This window comes from Tinamus guttatus, unplaced genomic scaffold, assembly GCF_059628265.1.
Source record: "Tinamus guttatus ecotype Peru unplaced genomic scaffold, ASM5962826v1 Tinamus_guttatus_pri_ptg000088l, whole genome shotgun sequence".
NCBI classification, from domain to species: domain Eukaryota; kingdom Metazoa; phylum Chordata; class Aves; order Tinamiformes; family Tinamidae; genus Tinamus; species Tinamus guttatus.
In genome coordinates this window covers 203,024-211,326 of record NW_028288622.1, presented here as the reverse complement: position 1 = coordinate 211,326, position 8,303 = coordinate 203,024, and positions in this window count along the sequence as shown.

Below are 8,303 nucleotides of genomic sequence, written 5' to 3'. Positions count from 1 at the left end.
CGTTGTCATTAGGTGCTTTAAAAGAGATGCCTGACGTTTTTGGATGAAGTGAGATCATTACAGCATTGCCCTCTAACTAACCTATATATCTCTATTCTACCAGTGGAAACCTGAGGTTTAGAGGCAGAGATCACACACAAAATTTCAATAAGAATGGGTATTTCCCATTGGTGTTTCCATTTCTAATAATAAACTCCATAGTTTCTCTCAGAGCCTGGATCCCTCTGTGCTTAGTGAATTGAGTTATTTTCTTCCTTTATAGGGAAACATTGAAATGAATATCAAAAACAGCACTGACTACACTATTGTATACAAACAAACCTTTTTTTTTCTTTTTTCTTTTTTTTTTTTATGAAACAAAGTCATAATGAGTGAAAAAATGGCACATAAATCTTGGGGCTATGATAACTGGGTGTAGGTGGGCAGAGTTAGGGTTAAGTAGGCAGTCCTAACTTTGGAAATTTTTTCTCATTTGAAAGCTTCACCTTGTGGTCTTTAGTCTTATACATCATTTACCCTAACTGTATGTTTGTATATATGTAACTAAATATACATATAAGTAAATATAAACATGTGTGTCTTTGCACACATGAGTTTCTGTGTCTATTTGTTATGATAGGAGACTGACTTTGAGGCAGCATTTAAATGAAGTAGTCAGTAAAAGAACAGATTTCGCAACCAAATGAGAACATGTTTTGTGACATGTCTTTCCTGTCTGCAGAATGTATTTTCTATGGGTAAAGAAGTGTCACTATTTTTTGAGGAAAATATTTTTGTTGAAAAAATGTTTGGCTGTTTTTTCCAAACCAAAAATCTACTTGGAAATTGTGGCTTAAAGAAAAACCCAACAGTACTGGAAGAAGCAAAGTCAGCATAACCTTTTTTTCCTTTTCCCTTGATTCCTTTTTATATTCATCCAGTTATTGCAGTTTTAAACTATAAAAATGACATTAGAAAGTAAAAAAAAAATCTAAAATATAAATGAAAACTTAGAAGCGTTTTCCCCATGTTTTTTGTACATTTTTCTGTACTTGCAGAATAGATCTCTGTAGAAAATTTTAAAAACTTTTGCAACATTTATTCAATATTTATGTACATTGGGCCTATATTGGTGAGAGATGACTACAGACATATAATCATGTACATTCCGCTATCCCAGCTGGGTAACTACATTTATTTCTTCTCTGTTTATTTACATCCATTTTATATTGATATTAATTCCAATTAATTCTTTAATTTATACCAGAGAAAGCAAGAGAAGAATCAGCTCCAATGAAATATATCATTGCTAGCTATAATTACATATAAAAGGAGTATATGTGCATATCTGAACCCATATAGTAATCTATTCTGATTTACGAGACAATGCTATAGGACGATATGGAAAATCCAGGTATAGTTTGTTTGTCTCTTCCAATGTGTGCTGAAATTATTGTGAAGCCAAATGTAGTCTACCCACCACAGTGTTACTACATTAAAAATAATCTTTCATTTGTTTTTGTCATTTACAGAGCTAATGGTCAGCAAATTTGTACATCCTGCCTTTTTTTTTCTTAATGAAATGGAAAAGGGATGTGTGCTACATAAAAAAGAAGTTTTATTAATGTTTCATAAAATGGTTGCTACAATCAAAGGAACTGCTATGAAAATTAAATTACTGGGCTGACTCTGAAAATCAGCATAATATGCTCTGTTTAATTCAGTCATGCTAAGATGTTAGATTCTCCTTCATTCTCTCGGCTTTCTCTCTCCTTCACCTGGGGGCATCTGCTGATGAGTCTCTTCTAGAGGTTGTTTAATGACTATTTTACAGCAACTGTCAGCTTTCTAAAGCCCAGTGGCACTGGGCGTCACTGTATTACCAGCCTTTTTACACAATTTGCCTGACTGTAAATCTGAGCTTTAAAAGTACAAGAAAAGCTCTTATTTGATTTAATGACTAGCTGACGGGGGTCGATTAATCTTTTTATGCTTAGATGTTTTACTCAGAAAGGTCATCGTCTGTTTGTTTACTCTTCCCATCCCCTATCACGGCCAATCAAAAGGAGATAAGAAAATTCAAAGTATCACGTGAGTGGACCTGAGTGGCTTGGAGGATAATGACCCCACCATTCACACACAGGATTGTTATTATATATAATTGATATTGCAGGAATTCCCAAAGGCTCCCTTCAGAATCAGGGCCCCATTGTTCTAATCACTGTATAAATTCCCAGGAAGACACCACGCAGTCCCTGGGATATGGATGATCTAATTTACGAGAAGGCGCAATGGGTGTGCTGTAATACAAAGGAGAGGAAGAAGACAAGGACACCCAGGGAGAGCAAACACTTACAGAGCTCCTGCATAGTTTGAAGATAACATGAAATAGAAAAAGTTTAAAGGAGGTTTTCCGTTGACCATGGAGGACGATTAACCATGAAATAAAAAGGCCGTGAATGCGCTGCAAATATTTTTTCCAGAAGCACTGAACTTCCATTTTCCAAAGTGATTTAGGTACTTAGAGCATAAATCTCATTAGTGTTCGTTGAGTCTCACATGCATTTTCCAAGATTTGCAAATGGAGAAGAGAGGGAAAAAAAAGAAAAAAGAAAAGAAAAAGAAAAAAAAACAAAGGTCTTGGTCTTATTTTTAGAAATCACTTATGATTCTTTGTCTCATTGAAAATCAGGATGGACAGTTTTTCAAAGCCTGTGAATATGCTAACTTGGCACCTACAAAACGAAAGCATGAAGTACTACAGTTCTGCAGCTAAGAAAACAGTGATTATTGGGAAGAACTGGTAGGAAAGGCACAAATTTTGATTAGGATTTTTCTTCATTTCAGCAGTCCTATTCTGAGAGGAGGCATTTCTCCAATGCCACAGTCTTCATTTCTTCCATATGGCTGGATCACACTATTTCCATTTGCCTTTGAAATGATGTATGGTCCTCTGTGACACTTCAGAGGGACTCCTGAGAATAGCACATAAACAACTATTTCCTCCTTTATTTTTGCATACTACCAATTGTATAGGTGGGTGGATTGTAAACCTTTCTGTCTCAGACATAGTATTGAGAATGTTCTTGACACTTAACTCATTACAGTGTCAACATGTGCACAGTACAAGAGTGAAATTGCAGAATGATCTTATAGTCTTTCTATATAAACTGAATTCTCATGCAATAGTAACTGAGGCAAAATTTTACCACCTTGAAACTTAGACAGTTTACATTGCAATTTGCCAGTTTGCTCATCTTGACATATCCCTCAAGTAAAGCATACTAGCGCTTAACACGTCAAGGACAGGAGTGAAGAAAAATAGAAAGACAGTATCAGATAAGACAAGTTCTAGGAGATAAAAATCATAGAAATAAGTTTGCTTTAAGACCAAATGGAAAATGAACATTCCAGTTTGTTGAAAATGTCAAGGCTTCAGGTTTTTATTCTGCTTCAGTATCAGAAGAAGGGATCACCACAACTCTCAATGGCAGGGTACTAAACCATGTGAGAAAATATCTGAAGCAAAATGAGGTACCTGCAGCAAAAATAAATGAGAGATTTTCTACCTAAACACATATGTCTGACATTGCACATTACATTTTAGCTACCCTGGTTTCTCTTGTTTTAATCAGAAACTCCATTTGGGATCTGGAAGCCTTTTCCAGTCAAGGTCTTTTGAACTTCATGAACTCCTATAATCATTTAATTCAACTCATTAGCAGTTTTCAGTGAAAGAGTCCTCAACACTAAAATCCAGCTCAGCAACTGTATCCTTGTGAGGATTCAGTGCTCAGATGATTCTGTGTCAGAAGGGGGAAAGCATTCAACTGACTTGAATATTTGAAATCTCTTTGGGGTATAAACAACTTTTGGCATATAATTATAAATTATATTTGCAATGGGTAAATTATTTTTGTAATGCTTTGTCTTAGCAAGGCAAGTTTGTAGTACGTTCTAGATCTGAAAGAAATTCCTGGAAATTCTCACCTATCTCATGTCTATTGCATGTCCAGTTTATACTCATATTCAACAAATTTAATTTTGAAATCAAATGTTTTTCTCTAGATCTTTCTCTACCTCTTTTCACTTCTTTTTTTCTTCATTTTTTCTCTCCTTTGTACCCCTCAAATTTGTATCAGCTTTATCTCTCTCACTTTCAGTGAATGTTTCTTAAGGCCAGCCAACATCTCACTAGTAGTTGGCTTTTAAACCCATTAAGGGAGAGAACGCAAGTAGTGCTGAATTCAAGTAGCTTATTGTCCTCACTTCTTCTGTTGTGCAACAGTTGGATGGTCATTTCAGCACATCAGTCAGTAAAAGTTTTGTTCTAGATGATTAATGTGTATACCTGGAGATTGGAGCTTAAAATATCAGGAAATATGGATAAGGAGGTTGTACTTTCTCTACATTAAGCAGTGAGCTTAATGATGAAAGCAGACTGACTTGGTGCACTGTGAAGGCCCATACGCAGGAGCCTGTGTTGCTTCTCTGCAAGACCAGATAGATATTTTACGTTCATAATTCAAAGCACCAAGAAATTGTTAAATACAGTGCTCAGCATTGCTATGGCTCTCCTGGAATTAAGGAAACCATCATTGCCAGGGAGCAGGAAAGTAGGAGGTGGTGCTGGCTGATCTGCTTCAACACGGTGGCAAGATGCCTTAAATTGCCAAACAAAGTTCAGATCACAGCAGTGGTGGTTCAACACATGTCTGTTTTAATATTTTGCCTTACTTGGAGCCACATTCCAATGCCTTTTTGTTCTGTCTGCAATTCCTAATGCTGAGGAGTTACATTTCTTTGAGAAAGCTGATATGTACAGTTACTTTTGCAACTGCACTTTCACTACATAGGCAAATTAATTTAAAGTGGGTCTGTAAAAATCTGACCAAAGGGTAGGAGATGTCCAGGATCAATAAATGGGCATGCTGCTACTGGGACTTGATTTAAATGGGCAGATTCTTCCAGTGGCCTTTCCTTCTTTTTAAAGATTGCTTCACCAAATGTGCTTCTGGGACTCTAACCACACACTTGCAGGCACATGTTCAGATTCCTCATGTAAATATGATTTCATCTTTTCATTCCTATCATTTGCAGACTTCAACTGGAGATACTGGAGCTGTGTAGATTCCTGTTTTTCTTGTAACCATTTTGGCAGGCATGTGTCAGTTTGATCGATAATGATGTCTGGATTAGGCAGTCCCAGTGGCAAAAATGGACTCTTCTTAGGCTTCTTGCCAGATTTTGAAAGCCGCTATAATGACATTCTGCCAAGCAAGCAAGATCTGAATGCTGATTGAACCCCTTTAAAAAAGTGCAGACTAATAGGCGTTATTGCGTGAATAATAATTAGCACAATTAAGTGGCTGGCGCTTTGCCTGTGAAATTTTCAGAGCACACAATTAAAAAGCTCTACAGAGTTTTATTGACTATTGTTGTATATAAAATAATGGAAAGAAGGAATTACCGAGAATGATGCAATCTTGAAGATCATTCAGCTGGAGCACAGGCAAACTGCTAAGGAAGAAAGTTTCAAGGCTACATAATAACAGTACAAGTCGTGGAAGTGTTCTGTGCAACCTCTGAAGAGTAATTCTTCCAAGCACGATAAAATCTTGCAGATTCAAATTTTGCAGTCCTCAAAGATATTCCTCGCATTGGAAGGTTTTTGTAATTGTATTTTTTTCCCAATATCCTTCATAAAGTTCTTAAAAACAGCAAAGAAGTTAGATTAGGACACTGAAAAGAGCTAATCATTCTTTATTTCTTCTGAAGTTTATGGACTGAAGGAATGATGCACTTTACAAGTCACTTTTGACTTCACTGAAATATCTCTGAAGAAGTAAGCTGAGCATGAGTAGTGAGTACTAATTCTATGTATCTATCTACTACTAATTCTGGGTAGATACACATAATCTAAGAATGCAAACAGCCCTTCTAGTTCAACAGATATTTTCAGGACAGGTTCTCAAATAAAGACTATTTTCTTATCATCTTCTCTATTCAGCATTTGAAAAATTTATAGTTTAGTATCAGCTTGATATAGCATGGTAATGTATTAGCTTAACAACAGCACAGGCAAAATAATGTTAAAACATATATGGGATTTAATAAGGAATTAATAGATATGAATGGCCTTACGGAAAACAAATTCTGTCAAACAAACCTATTTTTTTTTAAATTACATATTTCCTCATAAAAATAACTGTAGAGTCTTGTAAGATTTTTAACTTGGATACACATGATCTTCTGATTAAACATCAGATTAAACAGCCTTAGTAATGAACATTACAGGATCAAAAAACTGGGTAACTGGTGGATCTCAAAATTAGCTGTCAATGAGAGACTGTCATTTTGAAGGGAGTGGTTTTAACAGGATGCTTCAGAGATCAGTACTTCACCTAGCACTATTCAATATTTTCATCAGGGGTTGGGAAGTAAGTATAAAATTGCTGCTGATAAAATTGGCAGGTGACACAAAGATTGGCAAAGTGGTACATAATGATGAAGACGTCAGTCATACCAACTGAAATGAATTGCACAGTTAACTGTGCCTTATTCAAACAAACTACATCTTCATGAGGGTAAGTGGAAAGTTATAGTTCCACGAGGGAAAGAAATGTATATGCAGGCTGAAGGACTATGCCATTAAAGCAGTGAATCCAAGCAGGATTTATGAGTAATTGTACATAAAAAATCATACCAAGCTCCCAATGCAATGTTTTGATAAAGATGACTCATGCAATCAGTGGATTTGTAAACAGGGACATGTTAACGAGAAGTACAGTGTTATATCTTTCTATAAAGCAATGAGACTGATATTAGACTACTGAGGAGGGTTGCAGTGTCTATATTTTTAAAAGAATTATTAGAAAACTGAGAAAATGCAGCAAAAAACTCCAGAAATTTTTGAATTTTTGAAATAAAGATTTCCAGTGGGAAAGTTGAGAAATTCAGTCTCCTGAAGTAAGCTGGTTACAGAACATGGGTGTTTCTATGCAGAGAAAAATTATGGATATTATAGGGTTCTATAGCATACTAGAAAATGACATAACAAGGGAAAATAGCTGGTAGCCAGAGTCAGATGAATACAAATGCAAAAATTCGCACAAGTTTTTAATAGCATGGACAGATAAGCAGCAGAACAAAATAGCAGTGAAAATAATGTGCTCTTCAGTTCTAATATTTTCTTTATACAAAACTAAATGTCTTTTGGGAAGACAATCTCAGCCAAACATGTTTGGCCTCAGTTCTATGGTGAGAGAAACTGTAGAGCTTGTTAGACTGCATGAGCTACCTCTTTTTTATTTATTTAATTTATTTATTTTTACTCACACCCCGTGTAAGTATGAATTTAGTAGAATTTCTTTTCTTTTTTTTTTTTTTTTCTCACCTCTTCCAGACATTTTAAAGAATTGGGAAGAAACCGGAAGGCACTAATGAGATATTGCTAAAATCTTAACCCGATATTGCAGTACATTGCTAGCTCATAGTCTAGTTTCTGCCTGATTTTTTTCTTCTATATCAAATGGACATTCAATAATAATAGTATGGTGTTAATTGAAATATATGTACGTAGTCGTAATCACTTACTCCACAAAGGTTTTGTTGCTTTTGTAAAGCAAGATATTTAAAGCAGATACAGTGGAAAAAAAGGGGTTACTTTTTTTGTTGTTTTGGGGGGTTTTGGGAGGGATTTTGTTTGTTTGTTTGTTTGTTTCCTTTTTTGTTTCTGTTGCTCTGGCAGTAAATCTGCTACTTAGCTTAATAGGATATCATAAGGAGACCATATGGCTTTCCGTGAACTGATTCTGCTTCTGTTTAAAAATCCCAAATTGGCTCAGTCCATGAGAGTAAGTGTCATGCTTCGTTTACATACATACAAGTGATTGACTGAAAATAAGCTAAAACAAATGCTCATCATCTAGCTTGATTTAATAGATTAGATAGGCTGCAAAAAGGTGCTAATTATTTTTAACTTTCTGTAGAGGTCTGTATGTCCATTGGAATAGATTCAGGATGTTCTTGTAAAAATAGGTGTTGCTTTCGGTTACATTAGGCAACGACTGAAGAGGATATGGGAAATTCTGACATCTTAATGCTGGATACTATATTTTCAGTGGCTACTGATCTCTCTGCTCTTGAAGTGTTTTTTTTCCAAGAGTGATTCTCTTTGGAGCCAAAGCCAACCTTTTTCAATTAATTAACGGGGACCCACTCATAATATATATGCAAATTTCTGAAGAACATATTTGGTTAAAAGATAGGAAAAGAGTTCACAATTTGCTCTTTACTCTTAATCTTTGAAGACACTCCCCACT